Source organism: Astyanax mexicanus, chromosome 13 (assembly GCF_023375975.1).
Source record: "Astyanax mexicanus isolate ESR-SI-001 chromosome 13, AstMex3_surface, whole genome shotgun sequence".
NCBI lineage: Eukaryota > Metazoa > Chordata > Actinopteri > Characiformes > Acestrorhamphidae > Astyanax > Astyanax mexicanus.
Genome location: NC_064420.1, coordinates 7,953,909 through 7,978,528, shown reverse-complemented (window position 1 = coordinate 7,978,528; position 24,620 = coordinate 7,953,909). Strand labels below are relative to the sequence as shown.

The 24,620-nt window shown below is 39.2% G+C and overlaps 1 pseudogene; it reads right to left on the bottom strand.

The window, feature by feature from the left end:
- Positions 1 to 362: 362 nt before the first annotated feature.
- LOC111196768 (epidermal differentiation-specific protein-like) lies at positions 363 to 1,683 on the bottom strand (annotated as a pseudogene).
- Positions 1,684 to 24,620: the final 22,937 nt, after the last annotated feature.

Here is a 24,620-nt window from a genome sequence, read left to right as displayed (position 1 = left end):
ATGGCACAAATGAAAAAAGAACGATGCTTGATTCTGTTCATATTTATTGCCATTTGATTTTGTTCATTGTTTCACAATCACATCTTCACATTCACTGCAAAAATTATAAATTGCCATATTTGTAAAACAATTATAGTTATCACTTATTTATCTAATATTTCTTATTTCAATATATTTGTCTGTTTTTTTTCTGTTGTAAGATAAAGCAACTATGTTTCAGACTTTTGGTTGTAATGAATGGATAAAAGTATAACTATCTGTAAATTTAACAAAATTCAATTAAAAGAATAATTTAAAGAAATACATTTTATAATGTTTACATATAATATTATATTATTCTACCTGCTGAAATAATGCTTACAGTGTGAGTGTCAATCATGTCAATTCAACCTCAATCAATTCGAATAATGAAATTCCAGGGGCATCCTGGGAGTGCAGAGGTCCAGCACCAGTATGTTTCACTGGAAACGAGAGAAAACAGCACATTAAAAACATTAATGAAGAAAATGACTGCAAGCATAAATATCATTAAAGTTTATACCTGTCAGCATTGCCTTAATCAAATTAGACTTTAGTAAATCTATAAATAAAGATGTGTTGGTTGTTCCTTGAAGGAATCTATCTTACCTTTCAGTGCTCTAGATCTTTTCCTCCCTGAACTCAGTGGTGATGGAGTTGCCAGACTGGCACCTGTACTGTCCGTACTCCACCTTGCTCTGGGATCCGGGGACGATGGTCAGCTTGACTGGAACCATCACATCCACCTCCTTCCTCACCATGTTCACGGTGAGCTTGGTGCGGGGAGCGATTTTGGCTGGTAGGTCTTCCTCTCTGTCCTGGTGTTGCTGCTCCCCTTCTCCACGGTGAAGGTGTTGCTCAGAGGAAAGTTCTGCTCTGCTTTCACCACTCCCACGTCTACACCAAACGATGTTCCCCAGCTTATCTGGGTGGAATTGCTGAAGCTGAAGCTATCAGTGACGGAGCCTTCGTACTCTTTATTCATCTCAGTGGAGAAGCTTTGTTCGTGGTCTCCATGGTTCAGACCACACAGGCTGTCGATGACCACAGTATTCACATGCTCTTCTTTCTGGTTCCACTGGATCTCTGCTGTTATAATGGGTTTCCCTGGCTTCAGAGGGCGAAGGTGAGACACTCTGTCATTGAACCAGCCGTACTCAGGCATGTCTCGAGAAACTCTGGCCACCAGCTGAGCTCCACTTCTGTTGATGTGCTCATACAGAACCCACGCCCCTCTCTGCACCTTGTGAGAAGACGCAACATCGTTAAAGTTGCCGTAGCACAGGTTGGTTTCAGTGGTGAAGACGAGGCTCCTGCCCCGGTAGTTAGTATGTTCGTAAAGGGTTATCTGAGGGTTTGCCAGGTCCTCAGTCACTTTCTCCAGAGAAGAAAAGGCGTCGTTCCTGTCCAGAGTGGCGTACTCTCCCTCCTCGTAGACATACTGAGAACCTTGAAAGTTGGTATGTTCATATGCCACCCATGGCTCCCCTATAACTTTCAGAGAGGAGATGCAGTCGTTGAAGTTTTCACTTACTAAGTTGGAGACGGAGGAGGTGAACTCTTTGCTCATGCCCTGAAAGTTAATATGCTCGTAGATGATGATCTTGCTCATGGTGTCGCTCTAAAAGTCAATACTGAATGAGATAAACGAGAGGAGTCTGCAAGTCTGTGAAAAGTGTCCCTTAACCCCTCCATATATATATATATATATATATATAGGGGGCGGAATATGCAGGTTCTGCTGACCCTGAATCAATTTTAGGCAGAGTTGACATTTTTTAACTTCTTCCAAGCAAAACCAGTTCACACGTTTAGCCACAGCGAATTACACTTCACAGAAGATTTACCACTGACCATTTCCCTGTATCAAATGACACAAGATAGAATGTTCAAAGAGAAGCAGAGATGGTAACAGCACTAAAGTATGCTTAAAAGAACGTTCTGGTATAAAACTAGCATAATTTGTTCTGTATTATGAATCAAATTTATATATTGTTTTTTACAACTCGTGTAGCGAAGCAGCTTTACAGAAATCTTTTAACAGGATAGAGAATCAGATAAAAACTTAAACATAGAACATAGAACATTTAATTTTGCATCTCTAGTGATGCTTTAATTTACTCTTATTTTTTGAATAATGTTTAAACTTACCCCATTGTTGGTACAAGTGACATTCATGTTCTGCATATTTATACCTTCCAAACTAACAGAACCCCTTTTTGAAAAAAGCTAATTTAATCAGGGATAATGGTTTCTTCCATAATTCACCTAGTTCACGTTTCCTCCACGTCTGTTCATGCTCACAAGAGCCTCTCCATGGACTGATCAGATGTCAATTGAAATAGAACTAAAGTAATATATAGGAATATATATATATATTCCTTGTACTCAGCTCCACCTGCGATCTTCAGTCTTGCGTGCGTGCATGTACAGTATGCATCAGTATTAAATGCAGTGGTGTGCAGTAAGGCCTTTCTAACCCTTCAGAGAAGGGGTGAAAAAGGTGCATGTAAATTATTACAGATTTTTTATCAGGAAGCATATAATATAATTATTGTACATTAACTAAAATAAAAAGACAGCAACTAATTCAAAGCATTCTGTGTTTTTCAGTTGCTATAGGATGCATATCTGACTTACAGCGGTACTAACCAATCAAAGCTTTTTTAAATGACTTCTACCCCACTGTGTGTCTGCTGCCCCATCTCCTGATGGGTGAGAGGGCAGGGCAGGTGGTTGCAGAAGGGGTAATCAGTATATTCACTGCATGCCACTGATTAAATGCCTCCGTTAATGGACACAAACAAACAGACAAACACAAGGACAGACAAGTATAAGGACCAACAAACAGAGATACGAACTGTGAGTATTTCAATAATTCTGTTTAAGATGGAATATATGGATTATGTTTTTATTTATTTAACTGTGTATTGGGGGCAGGGTGGATGAAGAGTTTAGTTCACATGTGTCAAACACAAGGCCCGCGGGCCAAATGTGGCCCGCCACGTCCTTTTATGTGGCCCGCGAGAGCTTGTAAGATCTTAGTGTCTATAATAAATGGATCAGAAGCGTGCTTTGACCAAAAACTACGTTTCCCACAATGCTTGTCGATTGTATTACCCGCGAAGTTACGGCTTACTGCCACTACACGGCAGTGTAGTCATTGATGTGGAAACCCTGCCGGAGGGAAGGCGTAACTTCGCGGGTGAAATGTTTATCCCATAATATCCAGAAAAAGAGAAGCTGATTCAGACGGACGGCTGTGCTTCAAGGCGAAAGAATGGTATGCCTTTTGTGTTACGAAGAGTGTTACTGACCAAAATAAACGCTTTTTATGAGAGATATAAGTTCTGTGTAAATATTTATAAGACAATAGCTGACAAAATCTGTTTTAATGAGGTTAATAAACATCACTGTGACAGCGCTAGTCACAGTTTCACCGCAGCAAAGGAGGAGGAGGTGAATCACTTATCTAACCAGCCTTTACTGATTTCTGCTCCAATAACCCTTTCAATAACCTCCAATAGCCTTTTATAGTCTTCAGTAGCCTTCAACAGTCTAACCCTGCAGCCGTGGTGTGTGCACTAAACTCCGTAGTTATAAACATTCTGAGGTTAGCAGCGCGCTAACTGACCTGTTTATAATGTAACGTTAATCCGAGCAGTGACTCCGTGACGCTGCTCTGAACTGCTGCTGTTAGCTGCTTGGGCTGAAAGATGAACTGTAGAGAGCTGTATTATCCGGTTAGTGGGGTTAAAACCTTTATTTCCTACACAGAAGAACTTAAAATGTTTTAAAAACGCTCCAGACTGGCTGAGCTGAGCCTGTAGCCCGTGGCTGGGCTGTAGCTCTGACTCAGTGAAGACAGCGGGGGCTTGTGCTGCTGCTGCAGCTGCCACTAGTGGTTGGATGAGGAACTGCTAAATCTGAGGAACTGCTAAATCTATCACATATTCTTAACAGCTCACAATTTTTGATTTTATATTTATTAAGCCTTATTTCAGTATCAAACGTTTTGATCAAAGTTAATATAACTTGTATTTTATGTCATTTCTATTCACTTGAATAGTTTGGTTCTTGATTGATGGAGTTTTTGGATTTCATAACATGACAAATTAAAAGGATTTATGTTAATAGAGCAACAAGCAAACATTTTTTCCATTTAGAGTTATTTAACATTAAAGAGTAATTACATTCATTTTATATTACATTTGGTTACATTTTATTACATTTATAAGTTACATCTGGCCCTCAGAGGACAGCCAATATGCCAATGTGGCCCTCGGCCAAAATGAGTTTGACACCCCTGGTTTAGTTCAATTTGGTGTAATCAGTTGTGTATTGGGGCGTAGGTGTATAAGGAGTTTGGTTTACATTCTTAGACAGTTAAAAAAATAATAATGAAGTGTTTGTCCAAGTTTTACAATTAGTTCTAAAAAGAGTTAAAATTGTAACTCACAGAAATGTTACCGTAACTCCGCCCTACAGTATATATTTAGTAGTTACATGTACATTCACAATGAGTTAATGAAATCACAATGAGTTCATTTCAAAAGGCAAAATTTGCTTCTGTTATTTATTTATTATCATTTGATTTGTTCATTTCACAATCACATCTTCACATTTACTGAAAAAATATAAAATGCCAGGTGAAACAATTATAGTTGTCACATCTCAAATATTTCTTATTTCAAGATATTTGTCTGTTTTGTCTGTTGTTAGATGATGCAACTATGTTCTAGACTTTTTGTGTTTTGTTTAAATATGTATGTAAAAGGAAAACGTGCTTGCCGTGGCTGCACAGAATACAGGCACACGCAGACTTAATAAAAATAGAGCTTTATTAACAGAAGGGTGAGACTAAGTAATGGTCGAACAGAAACAGGTCAGAACCGGCCACTAGGAGTAATATAGTGTTAGGTGTGGTGTCAGTGTGAGGTGCATTCTGGGCAATGTAGTCTGTAGACTAAAAATCGCAGTCAGAGCTAAGTGTAGGGGAAACTACGATACCCAGCGAGGCTTGGTCAGTGATGGGAGTGCTTGCAGGACCAGGCATGACACTGTTTGTGTGTGTGTGTTTGCAGTATGCATCAGTATTATATGTGTTGCGACTTAGTAAATACCAGTGTATAAATTTATTTTTGCTATACCCCACTGAGACATATTTAATTTGTTAGAGAATTTTATTTTACTTTACATGTGCTTTGAATATGATCTATTTCTTTCTTTTATTACTGTTAGTATTGCTGTGGGTGGAGTTTTAGGTTACTGAGGAGGTGCTTATGAGAGGAGGGGCTCTGTGTAGGAGTTTGGAGAAGTTAAAGAGAGAGGGAGAGCTAGAGTAGAATGAGCTGGAAAGAGTGGCGCTAATGGGTTCGTGTAAAAACAGCTCTAACACAAAACAAGGGCAAATAAAGTTGCAAGAAAACTAAGAAAAGGTCCACAGAGTCAAGTTTGTTCAAAAGTGCAACATATGCCCTCCAAAAAGTATAGGGACCAACAAATATACAAATAGAGATATGAACTGTGAGGATTTCAATAATTATGTTTAAGATAGAATATATGGATTAGGTTTCTATTTAATTAATTGTGTATTGGGGTGTTGGTTCATACGGAGTTTGGTTTACAGTCTTAGACGGTTAAAAAAAATTAAATAATAATAATAATAATAATAATAATAATAATAATGATAATAATAATAATTATTATTATTATTATCATTATTATTATTATTATTATTATTATTAAGTGTTTTCCTGCATTCCCTGTGTTCGTCTGTATCACCCTGTGAGTGTTTATATGTGTAGGTTTGCCAATCACTTTATCCTCCAAGAAGCTTCTGAGCAATAATCACTCTGGTAGTTTCTTCCCGCCTGTCCTGTAGAGTTATTAAGGCTGCAGGGGATGACGAGTCCTGACCTGTTCATACAGGTCTTATGTCAGGGGTCTCTACCTGCTTTACGAGTTTCTCAGGTTAACACATTATGCAGACATTAAGCATCAGGGCAGCCAGCTCACAACATAAACTTTGGGTGCTGAGATTTATACTGGTTTCCATTCACCCAGCAAATTTCTGGAGAGTTGAATAATATGGAGTTTGCTCCCACTTTGTTTAGGTATTCAGTTTAAAACAACAATTTCCTCTGACTTTGTTTGAGTAGCGTTTACCCCATATTTTGGGTCATCATTACCTACAGTATCAGGACTATTTCATCTTGTATTAAAAAAACTTTCAGAGAACTCTCAAATAACTTTCGCTTACTAAGTTGGAGACAGAGGAAGGGAACTATTTGCTCATGCCCTGAAAGTTAATATGCTCGTAGATGATGATCTTGCTCATGGTGTCACTCTGAAAGTTGTTGGAAAACCGCACTATCCCCTGCTATGCCGTCTCCAGTGCGTTCTCCCTGGATTCGTTTGATGAAAGCCTGAAGTAGTGTAATTGATAGTGAGACAGGATACTTGATCTTCAGCAAAAGAACAATTTATTAAAACCAGTTCTGGGTACACCGTCCACTCACGAGACGTGGCAAGAGAAGAGTTCAACGATTATTACACTTGCAAGACTTTTTAACACCCAGATTATTGTGTAAAGGGAGTGAAACAATTCCTTCAAACTGGTTGTAACTGGTTGCTGCTGACCGCTGCAGAACAGAGCTCAGCATAGAGAAGTAGCAATTTAGTTTTCGAGGTGTCAGCTTACTGTCCTTCGCACTCCCACCCATGCCCCAGTACAGAATGTTCAGTTGAAGCAGATCAAGAAAAACTAAATTTGCGGACACTTGGATCAGCAAATACAAAGTTAATCACATGACCACGGATCCACTCTCTTAATTACACTAAAGTTTTGGATTAAATGTAGGTATGCCTGATTAGCTGAAAGCCTACATTTAAAATTGAGGACACTTTCTCACTAAGTAAATACAGAATGAGAGGAGTCTGCAAGTGTGTGAAAAGTGTACCTTAACCTCTCTATATACAGTCATATGAAAAAGTTTGGGCCCCCCAATAATCTTAATCATTTTTAGTTCTACATATTTGGGTGTTTGCAACAGCCATTTCAGTTTGATATATCTAATAACTGATGGACACAGTAATATTTCAGGATTGAAATGAGGTTTATGGTACTAACAGAAAATGTGCAATATGCATTAAACCAAAATTTTACCGGTGCAAAAGTATGGGCACCCTTATTATTGTATTGATTTAAATACTCCTAACTACTTTTTACTGACTTACTAAAGCACAAAATTGAGCTTTGAACTTCATAGCCAGGTGTATCCAATAATGAGAAAAGGTATTTAAGGTGGCCAATTGCAAGTTGTTCTCCTATTTGAATCTCCTCTGAAGAGTGGCATTGTGGGCTCATCAAAACAACTCTCAAATGATCTAAAAACAAAGATTGTTCGACATAGTTGTTCAGAGGAAGGATACAAAAAGTTGTCTCAGAGATTTAACCTGCCAGTTATCACTGTGAGGAACATAGTAAGGAAATGGAAGAGCACAGGGACAGCTCTTGTTAAGCCCAGAAGTGGCAGGCCAAGAAAAATATCAGAAAGGCAGAGAAGAAGAATGGTGAGAACAGTCAAGGACAATCCACAGACCACCTCCAAAGAGCTGCAGCATCATCAGATGTCACTGTGCATCGGTCAACAATACAGCGCACTTTGCACAAGGAGAAGCTGTATGGGAGAGTGATGCGAAAGAAGCCATTTCTGCAAAAATGCAAAAGCACACCTCAGGTGACTCTGTTTGTGGCGTGCTTGCAGAAATGCCTTCTTTCAATGGTTTCAATGGTCAGGGTGCAGCAAGGAGTGGCGAGGAGAGCGGACGCAAATGCGAATGAATCAATTAAACAAATAACAACAGACAAAAATAAACAAATAAACTGAAACTAAACTGAAAACAAGAAATACGGGGAACAGAGACGCAACCATAACAGGCTTACTAAGCACAAGAACCGACATGAGGGAAAGGGAGCACGGACTATAAATAGAAGAACACACACACGGGAAACAGAAAACACCTGAGGCTAAGGGGCTGAGTTACAAATGAACACAGGTGAGGGCAAAAAACACTGAGGAACACGGGTCAAGTGGGAGACACACTCACAGGCACGAGCAGCAGACAGGCACAAAAAAAGGTAAATAAACACAAAAACAAGAGAACAGACAGGGATCATGTGACAGACTGATCAGATGTCAGATTTAACTTCTTTAACTTCTTATTTAAACTTTACTATATTTCTCAAACTTCTCCCTAGACCACACCGCAGTTTTAACACTTGTAAAACCTGTTCTAAGAGTGTAGGGCCTCCCTTTCCTTTCAAACCAGCCTCTGTTTATCATGGCTTAGATTCCACAAAACACTGGAAACATTCCTTTCAGATTCTGGTACATGCTGGTTCCTGCAGACTACCTCCACCCACTTGTCAGGTGGTTTATAATCTGTGCAGCTTCCCCTCTTGTAAGGGACTGACCTGCCTATTTAAACTATCCAAGCAAATGTCTTCTTTTCTCCTTATATAAAATTTTCACTAATTTGGTTTTCTTTTTGTCTTTAATTTGCAGATTGCAGGGTTTTAGGTTGATTTAGCATGTTTCTCCTTAATTTTCATATTATTGTCAGCTGCTCCAAGCCTATTTTTACCATTTTCCGCCTGAAATTACATACTCACATTTGAAGGCTTATCACTCCAATATTAAATTATTTAGAGTCAATTCTATGAAGTAATATTACTTAGAAGCCTTTACACAATTCATTTAAGGCGTTTTAATTATTCAATTGAACATGTAATGGCCAATATATGGTAAAAACCAGGAAAATTTTTAGGCGCTTTTCAGATTTTCTATTATTTTTTTTTATTTTCAGACACATAAAATGAACTATTTATATGGATGAAGGGTTTTGACAACTCTATATTTTACTATAATGTGTTTACAATCATCATATAAAATTTTAAACTGCTACCTATTACTGGTTAGAAGTTATAGTGATTTGAACCAGTAATGGTCTTTTCTTTCTCCAAAGGACTGGAAACTTTATAAGAATAAAAAAGACCACTTTTATAACTCATTTTGCAGTAAACTCTGGGTTTTTGTGTGGTCTACTCATATACAAACAGAAATCCGCACTGTCTCTTTAAGAGCGGTTGTTCTGCTCAGTGGAAAATCTATTAGATAAAGTATCTATGGCCAAGCATCTCTCTTCCTTAGCCTCTCAGCTGGCCGAGCTCGCCACCTGATTGGCTGAGAGACCTCATTCTCATACCGTCATGTCCAGTAGGCTCCGCCCTGTCTGGCTGTGGGCCAGAATCGGAGCAGCGTCGAATAAAATGCTTTTAATTCGTAATTAAAGTTAAGATTCCGTCTCACATTATTCCTCGCGCGGGGTGGATATAACTGTGGATTATAGGAGACTGGATTGATGGATTTTCTTGCGTGTGGACTCGTTTTGAAGGTAAGAGAGTGGGGGACGCGCTGGTGGGTGTTGGGGGGGTGGGGGGAGTGACTGTAGGTAACTATAGGACCAAACCTGTGCATTTTTCAACTCTGAACACGCGCTGCCACGCGCTCTTTCAGCTCTAATTCAGGGACCGTACATCCTACACTAAAACGGAGCACAGTTTCGGAATCCGGAGAGCCAGACGGTTCGAATGGTGTATAACATGTCCGCATATGATCAAATATGGACGTCCGATAAACGGAAATATGAAAATTATGATTTAATATTTTCATAACCAAGGCATATTTCGCCCTAAATGTTTATTTTCTGAAAGGAGATACAGCTAAATAGGCTATATATCTGAAAAGCAAGGATTCTAAGCTTTAAAATGGTATATTGGGTGTCTATATTGAACCTATAACTATTCATAAACACAGCCAGATATTAAATATCATATTTTTCTGGCCCGCCGGCGGGCCAGGGCGTATTAAGAGGTTAATGATTAGTTTTTTCTGTAGTTTGTTCAGGTCTCCTTTGTAAATTACTTTAAATTAGATGTACAGATGGCTTTCCAGGCCGTTAGATTATTTATTTAGGTGATTACATAACTAGTAAATTATATCAGAATAATTAAACGTTAATGCATCTAAACCTTTGTAAACACATTAACTTAAAGCAACTGTTAACTTGTGCATACTTAACAAAAACACAATTCTAAAGTAAACTCTGAGCTTTAAATAAGCATCTCAGCAACTGTTTTATGCTATATCTTGCTTTATAGACTGGCAAACCAAAGAAATAACTTAGGAACTCTCTTAGGCATTGACACCTCACTGTGCAACTGGCTTTTGGACTTCCTCACAGACAGACCGCAGACAGTGCGAGTTGGAGGAAACACCTCCCAAACCACCATCATGAACACTGGTGTTCCCCAAGGATGCGTGTTGAGCCCTCTGTTGTTCACTCTGTTGACCCACGACTGCTGTGCCAAATACAACTCAAACCACATCATCAGGTTTGCAGATGATACTACAGTAGTGGGCCTCATCAGTAATGACGATGAGTCTGCCTACAGAGAGGAGGTAAACCAACTTGTTGCCTGGTGCGGCAGAAACAACCTGTCACTGAATGTCAACAAGACAAAAGAAATGACTATTGACTTCAGGAGGAAGCGCACAGTGCACACACCACTCACAATCCAGGGCAAAACTGTGGAGTCTGTGAATAGTATCAAGTTTCTGGGGGTGCACATCGCAGACGACCTGACATGGACCACACACACCACCTCCCTGGTTAAGAAAGCACAGCAGCGCCTTCACTTCCTACGAAGGATGAGAAGAGCTAACCTTCCCCCTCACATCCTCACAACATTCTACAGAGGAACAATAGAGAGTATCTTGACCAGCAGCCTCACGGTCTGGTACAGCAGCTGCACAATTGCAGAACAGAAATCACTCCAGAGAGTAGTGAGGACAGCAGAGCGCATCATCAGGACTTCACTTCCACCTGTAAAAGATCTGTACCCATCAAGGTGCCACAGCAGAGCCACCAGGATGGTCAGAGATGCCACCCATCCAGCTCACGGACTGTTCAGACTGCTGCCCTCTGGAAAACGTTACCGCAGCATGAGGTGCAGGACTTCCAGACTGAACAAAAGTTTTTTTCCACAGGCCATCAGACTGCTAAACACTTCCGGATGAGCAGACTTAAAGACTTAAACTCTTGATCACTCAACAAATACTGAACACTTATGGTCCTCACCACATATTCACATGAAACTGTACAAAATAATAAAATCTCTGCCATTAATATCCTTTAAATGCTTCAAATTCTGTGCAATAGACTTATTTCTTTAAAATTAAGCACTTTGTCACTTTATCACTTTACACATTTCAAGTTTACAGTGTTATGTTTACTTATTTTATATAGCTTAGGTAAGTTATTGCTATAATGTGCAATATTATATTATGACATTGTGCAATATACATACATGCATATATATTACCCCTATTCTGCATCTGCACTGTCAATTTGTTATTTATGTCATGTTAGTTGTATGTCTGTGTTTTTATGTGTTTTTTTCTGCACATTGGAGTTTGGAGAAACGCAATCTCGTTCAACTATGCACTCTGTTGTAAAGTCTGAATGACAATAAAGTTCACTTGACTTGACTTGACTAATAACAGCTTGCTTCAGGTACACATCTATGGAAGCCCATTTCCGCCACCTGAAGAAAAAAAAACGTCCTCAACTAAGTCATAATTATGAGATAGAAAAGTCATAATTATGGGATAGTAAGTCATAATTATGAGATAGTAAGTCATAATTATGAGATACTAAGTCATAATTATGAGATAAAAAAGTCATAATTATGAGATAGTAAGTCATAATTATGAGATAGAAAAGTCATAATGATGGGATAGTAAGTCATAATTATGACATAGTAAGTCATAATTATGAGATAAAAAGTCATCTCATAATTATGACTTTTTATCTCATAAATATGACTTACTATCTCATAATTATGACTTTTTATCTCATAATTATGACTTACTATATCATAATTATGACTTAGTATCTCATAATTATGACTTAATATCTCATAATTATGACTTACTATCTCATAATTATGACTTACTATCTCATAATTATGACTTACTATCTCATAATTATGACTTACTATCTCATAATTATGACTTAGTTGAGGATGTTTTTTTTTCTTCAGGTGGCGGAAATGGGCTTCCATACACATCAGTACAGCACAGTGCAGCGCATCACATTAAATTCTGTCCATGTTACAACACTACTATACAGTTCCTCTTGTTATCATGGCCCCCCACAGTGTCTCCCTCATTTTTACCTTCACCTATATTTAGAATGTCACCTAAAATAGTGCCTACTCCAGGTACTCCATCTAGTGCTTGTGTAGCCTGTGCTGGAACACTTCTGGTGCTGGGCTAATTCCCATCACCATCCTTAAGCACCTGTATCTACCAAATGGTGTTGCAAAAATGGTTAGATAACTTGACTGATCTGTCACCTGCACATGCCAGAATCCATTTTGTGGGTAGGGGAAAGTGTTGTAAATTAAAGGCTCTGTTCAGTGATCTTGGGTCGACACATATCCTTAGCTTGCCTGATTTTTATTTTTTTTGCACAACAACTATGCTGCTTATACAATCTGTCGTTTTCTTCACTGTAGCTATAATCCTCCTCTCTTGAAGGCTTGGTGTCATGAGGGACACTGGGACTCGAAGCTTGGGTTGAATGCTTGTGTCTGCTTGATATGTCCCTTTCAGACACAAACCCCCAAACACATCAGAATATTCACGCTCTTTCTCATTACGGGCTTTATTGAAAATGTCATCAATGGCAAGAATGTTCTCTCTTTGTATCCTAAGTCCATTGTCTGAACTGCTTTACTGCTAAGTAGGGTTGCAGCGGTAACCGGTTTCACGGTATACCGTGGTATTAAAATGCACGGTTATCATACCGTGTGTGTTTGCTTATTACCGGTAAAACTCAAGCCAGCGGAGAAAGTCACCCGCGCATGCGCAACTCTGCTCCGCTTCAGCTACTCAGCACACAGCGGTGAGAACAGCAGAAGTGCATCAGACTAGAGCTTAGATTCTCTGCCCGAACCAGAACCAGACAAATAACGAAAACTGAAAGTGAAACTTAACTAACTTATTTATAAGCGCTGTTTTCACTCCCGCAGTTCTACAGCGGGAGGTGTTGTGCCGATTCTGTCCGCGAAGCGGGAGTCGGATTGAGCAGGGAGTCGGATTCGGCATAACAGCGGCAGCGCGGCTGCACCTCGCGGTCCGCGGTGTTAGTTGTAAGCGCTCGCGCTAGCCGCAAAATACGACAGAAAACACTGAGAAACTGCAGAATTATGAATTGGACTAAAATGAGCACGAGGAGATAAAAGAGAACCTTTACCTGTGAGTAGCTCACATCAGAACACGCAAATCTCTCTCTCTCTCTGTGTCTCTCTCTCGCACGTGAACTTCTCCGCACTGTGTTTAGCTGTTCTTAAAAATCATTTTTATTAAATAATAGTTCTATGCTTCTATGTTAGTGTTAATTAACATAATTCTGATCATATTTCGCTCATTCAAACAGCCTGAAAACAGACTTGTAATCTTGTAATCAACAAGCGTGTAATCAATGTGGCCGTAGTCACAGCTAAAGGAGGAAATACATCAAACCTGTTCTCCCATCTCCGAGAACACCACCCCGCTGTGCAGCGCAAAGTATGTGTTCAGTTTATAATTTTACCTAAATAACCTAAATAAAACCTCTTTGTAGTCGTGCACAACCCATGCGGTAAGCGCCCGCAAAAGCACTGAGTTATCCGAAATTTGGGCACGCAGGTACAGGCGTGAAGTGCGTGCTACGATGGATTCACGTGTCCGTGTAAAGGTCCTGGCCGGACTGGATGTGAAAGACGCCATTCATTTACATGCGTTAATTTTCTAATTCTGACGTGCCTGTTTTTCATATGTTGAAGGTTTTAAGGTGTGAAAGCCTTAAAATAGAAATCTCTATTGTGAGGATCATGTCAGAAATAAATCCCCTCTTTCTGCAGTATCTGGTTATATACCAACTTTTTTTATATATATATATACACTCTTAATGCCCTTAAGAGTAGTGGAAAAACATGGTTTCCTTCACCTGATGGTGTAGTTTCTACAATAAATAGTTAATTGAACAAAAAAAACTTTGTTGTAATTTCTTTAAGGGTCAGTTTAATAATATATGTAACAAACTGTTATACCGTGATAACCGTGATACCGCGGTATTTTCCGAGACGGTTATCATACCGTGAAAATCTCATACCGTTGCAACCCTACTGCTAAGCAAAGACACTGAGGAGCTCTTGTGTACCACCATAAACTCTAGGCAAGACAGTTTTCTGTTTTTATGGATTTCCTTCTTTCTCCGCCCTTCTGGAGATATCAGCCAATAGCATTTGCTAAGGGAGGTAACTCTGACTGTCAAAACCACCCCTTTCTACACTAGAGCTCAAAAAACTCACTCGAGCAAAAACAACAGCCGCAGGTAAGTTGCATAGCACCCAAAGAGAACTGTGAATTCGAGAGGAAAAAAAACATCCAATCATTGATCATTGCTCTGATCAAGTTACACAACCAGTATGACAAGCTTGGTGTTTAGCTTGGTCTGGTCAATCATGCTTGTAGACCAATTAAAACATCAAACTCAAACAAAGACACCCTATCCAAAGGTCATTAGCTGTTTTTTTGATACTTTTAGTGATGTTTCAGAATGATTCTCAGTGACAGCTCTGTAACACTGTGATTTAGAAGAACACTCTTCTTGTATAAAATTATGGTAATATCATTTATATATAACGGTATTCTAATTACATGGTTTAAACAGACGTGCGGTTTTCTTCTTCTTTGGTCACTAAGCTTTTTTGAGACATGCTGAGGCTTTTTAAGCTGTGTAGCAGCTGAGGTTTAACTGAACCAGCTCTGCTAGCTAAGCTCCTCTGCTGCACCGCCGATCGCTGTTGTGTAGTGTTACAGCTGGCAACCTCGGGGGGAGGAGTTAGTGTTGGGGAACGAGCAGCAGGAGGAGTCAGAAGACAAAACAAACACAAAACCCGCGACGGCCTGCACATTTAAAATAGGAACATACTGCTGAAGCCGTGCTGACAAGAGCTGCCAGTGCTTTCACTCAACATGTTTCCTCAATATCTGATGATACATCCTGATCATTTTATCATTTACCACAAAAATTTGTTACATAGAGGTCCTTTAATTTATCTCCTGTCACATGTTTAAATAGATACACAGCTAAATGTTACGTTTAATCAGCACCTGTGATCCAAATGTATAATATTGTCACATACAGTGGGTACGGAAAGGATTCAAAACCCTTAAAATCTTTCACTCTTTGTTTCATTGCAGCCATTTGCAAAAATAAAAAAAAGTTAATTTTATTTTTCATTAATGTATACTTAGGACCCCATCTTGACAGAAAAAAAACAGAAATGTAGAATCTGTTGCAAAAAAAAAAAAAAAAAAAAACTGAAATATAACAATGGTCATAAGTATTCAGAGCCTTTTCTCAGTATTGAGTAGAAGCGCACTTTTGAGCAATGAGTCTTCTTAATAATAATAATGGGAGATGGACCGATCAGTGTTTTTGGGGCCGATTCCGATCGTCTTTCATATCGATTGGCCAATCGCCGATACCCGTCTTGGGCGGGGCCAAATGCCACATTAATGCCACACAGGTGCCAGGCAAACCTGGTACAGATTCCTCTAATTACATCCACGCCAAAGCAAATACTGGTAATTTAAACTGATAGAAAATAAACAGAAAAGTGTTACTGACCAAAATAAATGCTTTTCAGGAGAGATATAAGTTATAATAAATAGATATAAATATTTATTAGACACCAGAATTTTTATATTTTTATGTCAATACCGCAGGAATGTGTAACATCAGCCACCTCAGCCTGTTGTTCTGAGTCAGCTTACTGCTTAAAATATCTCATTTACTGTTAATATATATATATATATATATATATATATAACATACAATATTTTAATAAGAACAACAGTAACGTTAATCTAACGCTCCAGCTAGAGCTTAGATTGGGCAAAAAATTCTCAAACTGTAATTACGAGCACGGACCTGATTTGAACTCCATATTTTTAGTAAGTAACATTACAGCAATAAAACAGAGATATAAAACAGACAGCGCTAGACACAATTTCACTGCAGCGAGGGACGAGGACGTGAGTGTCACGCCGCCTCGTTCTCCTTCCACATTACCGGACTCCATTTCCCAGAATCCTGTTGATTATGACACCAACAGTATCCGTTCTACTTCACCCAATCACATTTCGCTCCGACGCTCTGATTCACCTGTGTTCTGAGTTAGTTCCGGTTCATACCCATCTAGCTCCGGTATTTAAGTCTGCAGTATGTAAACAAACACCGCAAGGTATTGTTAACTGATGTTGCATACTAAGCGTTTTCCTATTGTTTCTCGTTTTGGCTTTATGGTTACGAATCTCTTTTTGGAATATTGGTTTATGTCTTTTGTCTTGCCCTTATTGGATTTATTGCATGGTTGGACTGATACGCGGTTACGAACTCGGACTGTACTTTCGACTACGTCTTTGGTTTTCGGTGAGATCTTTGTTTGCCTGGCTTTACTGTGTTCTGTTATACTGCCTGTTAATAAACCTGTTTGCTTATTTTACTCGGCTTGCGTCACTCCTCACTACCTGGCGTTACAGTGAGTCACTTATCTAACCTGCCTGTACTGATTTCTGCCCCTAATAACCCTTTCAATAACCTCCAATAGCCTTTAATAGTCTTCAGTAGCCTTCAACAGTCTAAACTGGCGGCTGTGTCCACTAAACTCCGTAGTTATAAACATCCTGAGGTTAGCAGCGCGCTAACTGACCTGTTTATAATGTAATCGGAGCAGTAACTCCGTGACGGCTGCTCTAAGCTGCTGCTGTTAGCTTGTGATCCAGCTGCTTGACTCAGTAAGACAGGAGGCGAACCACTGATAAACAGTGCCACAGACCCCAATGCTAGCTGATCTGTCCAGAAGGAGCTGATGGGATATCATATCAAATCCTGCACTGAGATAAAGAAGAAGAAGAATAGAAAGTGAACCAATATCAGCGGCCCAAAGAAGATCATTGGTGATCTAAACCAAAGCTGTTTCTGTACTGTGTTTAGAACGAAAACCTTATTGGAATTGTTCAAGTAGATTAGAGTTTTCAAGGTAAGTCTGGAACTGTGTCTGGAACCTTTTCCAGAATTAAATAAATGGTAAATTAGAGATGGGCCGATAATTATTCAGATCATTTGGATCTAAACCAGATTTTTTTCAGAATTGGTCTCATAACTGCAACATTTAAGGATAAGGGGATGGTGCCAGTAGCCAGAGAAGAGTTAATGACATGGGTAATCAGTTAAATCATGGAGGGCAGACATGCCTTAACCAAGGTAGTGGGTATAGGGTCTAAAGAGCACGTAGAAGTGTTAGAAGTCACACACTCTGTAACAGCTGCTGGTAATAAGACAGCCTTTCCAGTGTCATCCACATCCAGTTGCTCATAGACTGTACTAATTTTGGGGTTGAAAAACTTTAGAAATGTACTATATAGACCATTGGAAGGATTGCTGCTCATATTGCTGTCTGATGGTTGAAGTTGTCTTCTTACTGTGGTAAAGAGAGATCTCTTTCCCCCTTCACCAGCACTAATAATGTTTGCATAATACAATTTTCAGCAGTCGAGAGAGCGTTTGTATAGTGTAGTAAGTGATCAAAGTACATCTGCTTATGCACCGCAAGCCTAGTCCTGGGGTAAAGCCTCTCCAAACGCCGACCTAGTGCCTTAAGCTCAAGTAGTTCAGACCTATACCAAGGAGCAGTGTGTGCAAATGAGACAACCCGTGTTTTTAATGGGGCTAGTTTATCAAGAGCAGTAGATAAACCGTCATTATAGTGATCAACTAGGTCTGTGGGTGAATGAAGAGGGTTAAAAGTGATTAAACTGCCAAAGTCAGCAGGATAGACAGGATTTGATGTTACGATATGCAATAACACGGTGCATGCTTGATTTCCTGTGATGCAGATTAGCATTGAAAAGCATAGCTTTGTGGTCAGAATCAGAGCAGCAGACTAGGTCAAGAATGTGAGCTTTGGTATGTGTTGTGATGTTCACAAACTGAGTAAGACCAAAGCAATCAAACACTGCCTTTAAATCTCTCATGAACAGATTCTCATCATTTTCAAAGTATACATTAAAATCTCCCAATAGAATTATATTGAAAGACATTGCAGGAAAAGTTGTTAAAACTGCTGATAGTTAAGTAATAAAAGAACTTTGAGGTGACTTGGGTGGTCTATACAGAACAACAATGATGGTTGGCACGGGAGTTCAAAGGAGGACTGTTCAGGGAGCGTGAACAATGTTAACTTCATACTCTCGTGATAAATCATTATAAGACCTCCTCCCTTGCTGGATGAGCGAGATTTGCTCATGTAAACAAAACCAGTTGTTGCAGTTGAGTGAAGGTGAAGGGAATCATTCTGTGGCTGCCAAGTTTCCGTAAAACGTAAATAATCCAATTTATAATCCATGATAAAGTCATAGACTAGAGAGGCTTTGCCGGTAATGGATCGGATATTGAGAAGAGCAAGCTTGTGGCAGTCCATGTTTTTGGCAGCAGCTGATTTTGCTAGGGGTGTTAGCACACTGTAATCCACTTTCCAGTTAGAGTTCCACAGAGACCGTGAGCTCATAGACCTGTGTCACGTCTTTGCACTGTTTCCTGTCTGTTCTCATGTCTCTGTGTGTTACCCCCACGTGACCCATGCTCCTTTGTGTACTGTGTTCCCCAGTAATTTTCCAGTAATTCACCTGTGTGTAATTTGTAGCTCCGCCCCCTAGCCCCAGGTGTTTCTACTTCCCATGTGTGTTTCCTGTCTATTTATAGCCCTGTGTTTCAGTCTGTATTCGTTGGTCTTTGCACCTTCCTCTGTTGTTTGTCGTACCTCGTTTACTCTAGTTTATTTGTTTGTTCCCTAGTTATTTTGCTCAGTGTTTATCTTAGTTTATTTCTTGTTTCTATCCCTGCCCTGTTTAGTTTTGTATTATTTCTGTTCCTCGTTTGTTTCTTTGTTATTACTCCCTTTGTTCCTTGTTTCTTTGTATATTTGTTCATAATTTCTTAAATATTTCCCATAACTGCACATTCGTTCCCCTCCTCGTCTCCCTGCCTGATAACACAGTCCAGGTAATACACAGGTTATCCAATATCAGAGGCAAAGGCAATAATCGGCGTTGAGAAAACAAAGGCAAGGTCATACACAAGATAAACTGAGACAAGAGATATAGAAACGCTTTGTAATGAGGAGAACCTACAATACGCGGTGTCAGTGTGTGTGTGGTGTGCTCTTAAATAGTACTGGTAATTAGTATTCGGGACTTCCTGGAGGAAGCAGGTGAGGTGTCACGTGATCAGGTGAGTGCGTGATGTCAGCGGGTGGTGCATTCTGGGTAGTGTAGTTGTTGACCTGAGAACCTCCATTAGAGCTGGGTGTGGAAGGGACAGAGGAGCTAACAGCACCAGACGTGACACTTGGCTTTTCAGCTTGATAAACTTCCTTTATGTTCTAACATAGATCCTGATACTAATTTCATAAATATATCCATTGGTAAAGCAGTGTGTAAATGTTCATATCTTACAGATACATCTTTTACAAATCTGTGTGTAAAAAGTAAAATTAGCACAGACAACCCTTTTTTCCATTTTCCACTTAAATATTCCTAGCCTTGCAAAGCACTATGACTCTTGGCACTTTATCTCACTATTTCTTATATAGTTCACTATAATGAGTTTCTCAGAGAAAAGTCATAAAGTCTTAATGTTTAATCTTCCTGAATACAATCACATTTCATATGACAGAACTGACAGGACTGATGGAGGAGTCTCTCTGTTTATAAAAAAAAAAATCTCATTCATTTTATTGAAATCAGTGATCTAGTAACACTATTGGCTGACGAGGCAGAGGTAGTTATTATTGAGCTCAATAATTCTTTACATGGTAAAAATATCATAGTTGGTTGCATCTACAGGCCACCGCAACTGAATAGCAATACATTTGATACATTTTAAATAAAATCACAGAAGAAAATAAAATGGAGCACATGATGGGAGATTTTAATATTGATCTTCTTAAGCAGCAGAACAATAATTTTATTAATCAGCTAAATGCATCATCCTTTTCCCCCCAATAAACAAACCCATTAGGATAACATCAAATACCAAAACATTAATTGATAATATTTTTTCCAATATAACTTCAGTTCCCAGTATTAATAGTATACTAATGGTAAAATATATCATCTTCCATTTTTTTCCATAGCAACTTCAGCTACTCACACAACCAGAGAAAATATCAATAATAGCAACATAAACAAATTCATGGAATACTGCTCATGGGATGATGTTCAAACCCAAAATAATGCACAATATGCCTACTCTGCTTTTCAGATATCATTAAACAGGGAATTAGTCAATCATTTCCATATATAAAAAACATCTTAACAAGCCTTCTAAATTCTGGTTAACAATGCTCACAAAAAAGCCATCAGTAAAAAACACAAGCTTTGCAGAGACTACTTTACAAACCTCAGTCCATTAATGTACAGAAAATATGCCACATTTCGAAATAAACTACAGCAACCCTTAGAAAAGCTAAACAACAGTATTATGATACATTCAAAACAGCCTAAAATAACATGAAGAGTACATGGCAAATTATCAATGAACTTATCAATAGGAGTAACCAAACTATGTGTGCAAGCGAATTTCAATCTTCAGTTGCAAGAAAAAGTATGCGTATGTGTTCTGATCTTTATCACAACAATAGACAAACACAGTCTGCTTCAACTAATAACACACAAAAACTATATGTCTGCATGATTTTATTGAACACAACATGGTAACATTCACAGTGCAGGGGAGAAAAACGTATGTGAACCCCTAGGCTAATGACTTTTCTAAGAGCCAATTGGAGCCAGGAGTCAGCCAACCTGAAGTCCAATCAATGTGACGAGATTGGATGTGTTGGTTAAAGCTGCCCTGTCCTATAAAAACACACCAGTTTTAAGTTTGCTGTTCTTAAGAAGCATTGCTTGATGTGAATCCTGCCTCACACAAAAGAACTCTCAGAAGACCTACGTTCAAGAATTTGTAGACTCGCATGAGGCTGGAAAGGATTACAAAAGTATCTCTAAAAGCCTTGATGTTCACGTGTCCATGGTAAGTTTAGCACTGTTGCTACTCTTTAGGGCTGCTTTGCTGCCTCAGGGCCTGGACAGATTGCCGTCATCAATGGAAAAATGAATTCCCAAATTAACCAAGACATTTTGCAGGAAAACTTAAGACCATCTGTCCGCTAACTGAAGCTCAACAGAGGATGGATGATGCAACTGGACAACAACCCAAAAACATAGAAGTAAATCAACAACTGAACAGCTTCAACAGAAGAAAATACACCTTCTGGAGAGTACTGACCTCAACCCAATTGAGATGCTGTGGCATGACCTCAAGAGATTTACACCAGATATCCCAATAATATTGCTGAGCTGAAAAAGTTTTGTGAAGAGGTGTTGCGACCTTGTCTGGGGTCAGGCCATAACAGAAAATGAGAGTGGGCTCTCTCCCCAGACCCTCTGCCAGACCAAACAACAGACACTAAAAAAATGAATTGAATCAGAACGATTTTATTGATAAAATTAAGGGAATTACTTCAGGAGTGAGCATAGGCCAAAATAACAATTCAACCATCTAACAAACAAAGCAAACTAAATGAACCTGCCAAATTAAAGAAAACAAAATACTACCCAGAATCCCTGTCACCAAAACAGGAGAAAAAGGCAGCAAAACAAACACATACACGATAACGAGAAGGTAACTCAAGACGATAAGCGATCCCTAGATAGATAGCCAAGGGTACTAAATTGCCGGTCGGTTGAGTACGAGTAGTTTTACTTTGAGCACAGACTGTGCAGGAAGAGACAAAATCATGAATGTCAGAACGCATATTCTCCCACCAAAAGCGGTTCTCTAATAACTGATGAGTGCGTGTCTCAACCAGATGTCCTGACGAAGCAGAAGTATGAGCCCATGTGATGAGTCTGGCTATGCATTGATCAGGTACATAGGATCTGTCTGGTGGACACTGTACTGGAGGAGGTGTTACCACGTTTTTTTTTTTTTTTTCAAATTTTTCCCATTTTCTCCCCAATTTACACGGCCAATTACCCAACCCACTCACTAGGACTTCCCCTATCACTAGTGATGCCCCATGCCTTAAAATAGTGGTGGGTTCAGAACTTTCTGCATTACTATCTTCATAAATACGTGAAAGTGCGTCAGCTTTAGTATTTCTGGACCCTGGTCGATAAGTAACTAAAGCCACGACCCTATCCCCAGGTGCGTCCGTCACAAGGGCTAAGGCCCATAGAGAGAAACATGGAAAATTACAGCTCTATGAAGCTAGAGCTGCTTGCAGTGAAATGGGCTGCAATGGAAAAAATCAGAGATTATTGGCTAGGTAACCACTTCACTATTTTTACAGACAACAAGAGGGCTGATTGTAGCCAGTGTGATTGAGGGCTAGTATATGGTGTGTGTGAGAGGGTTATGTCACTAATAAGAGCTATGCCTGCATTAGCGAGGCAGCTGGGGTCCTGCAGGAACATATTTGCGCACCTTTGTGGTCCTGAACACTTAGAGCTGTGATGGCTAAGCTAGCATGAGTGGCAGCATGGGTTGGAGATGCTTCTGTGAGCCGGGTCAACTACTTAGTGAGGTGATGTGAGTATGGGAATGCCCAGGGATAAGGGACTTTAGGTGGCTAAAAATAGCAACTCTCTACATGTGTGTATTTGGCAGTGTTGGGCACGTTACTTTGAAAAAGTAATTAGTTATAGTTACTCGTTACTTCTCTAAAAAAGTAACTGAGTTACTAACGGAGTTACTCCACTATAAAAGTAGTTACCAGTAAAAGTAACTATGCCTTACTTTTATTATTCGCCCGTCAATAAAAAGGAAATCAATAATGCATTTACTATTATTATTAGAAAAATAACAAACGAAAATGAACCCAAAATGTTGACAAAAATATAATCTAACGAATTTCAAAAAAACAAAACGAAATTCTCCACAGAACCAAAGAAAATTACTAAAACTTGTAATACTTAAAAAAAACGGAAAAACGCGTCTGGGGATGAAATTAAACAAACCAAGCCACACTCAAAGGAAATATGTATATATAAACAAAACAAAATAATGGACAAAAACAACAATCTAATGACCCTTAAAATAGTATTAATATAACAGCTTCACCAAAAGAGAATAGAGCTTAGATCGGGCCCAAAAAATCCGACCCGACCCAGCCGGAGCCCGTGCACGTTCTGCCCAAGACCGACTCAACCTGAACCATGAACTGTCATTATGAGCCCGACCCGATCCGCCCCATAAACTGTCTGTTTTCGGGCTGATTGAATGAGCAAAATATAATCAGAATTATGTTCATTAACACTGTAACATAAAAGCATAGAACTATTATTTAATTTAAATGATTTTTAAGAACAGCTACACACAATGCTGCAAGTCAAACGCGGAGGCGTTCACGTGCGCCCAGAGCTACGTGATTACATTGTTCATTTTTATTATAGTTTAATTTTATTATTATTTTTTTTTTTCTGTTCAGTAAGTTTTTAGGGTGGGCTTGCTAGTTTTTATTAGTTTTCACACATCTCATAAGAGATATATATCTAAGAAACATGAGAGAGAAAGAGAGAGAGAGAAAGAGAGAAAGAGAGATTTCTGGTATGAGTTACTCACAGGTAAATGTTCTCACACACATCTCCTGTTTCTCTTTCATCTGCCTCGCACGCATATTGTAATCCCATACATAGTTCTGCAGTTTCTCAGTGTTTTCTGTCGTATTTTGCAGCTAGCACGAGCGCTTTACACAAGAACTAAAGGACCACGAGGTACAGCGCTTATAAATAAATGAAACACGAAAATTAGGGTATTCTATCAGTAATTTCAGTTCGTTTTAGTTAGTTTTATAAACACAAAATACAGTTCTAGGTAGTTATGTTTTTTCCTTTTAATTACCGTTTTTATTAGATTCAGTTAACACAACTGTTTTCCACTTTCAGTTTTCGCTAGTTCGTTCGCTTTAGTGAACAATAATAATTGGTTACTTAGCAACATTGTGATTATCACACCAGAGCTTTATATAAAATAAAAATAGGAGCCCGATTTCGGGTCGGTCCTCGGGTCAGGTCGGGTTCGGGCAGAGAATCTAAACTCTAAAAGAGAAAGCAGCAGCACCACAAAAACCGGAGCAGCTAAAAAGAGTTTAACGTCCTTAATTCGGAACTTGGGCTGTCCACGGCAATCACTGAATTAATTAGAGCACGCAAATCGTCACAATTGTGCCTCACTTCACCACGCCAACCCACAGGCACAGCGACCAGAAGCTCAAGTTCACCGGAAAAAAGGAGGAGTTAACCAGGGCAAAGCAAAGTTAAAACAAAAAAAAGTGGCTAAAGTAACTTGCAGTAACG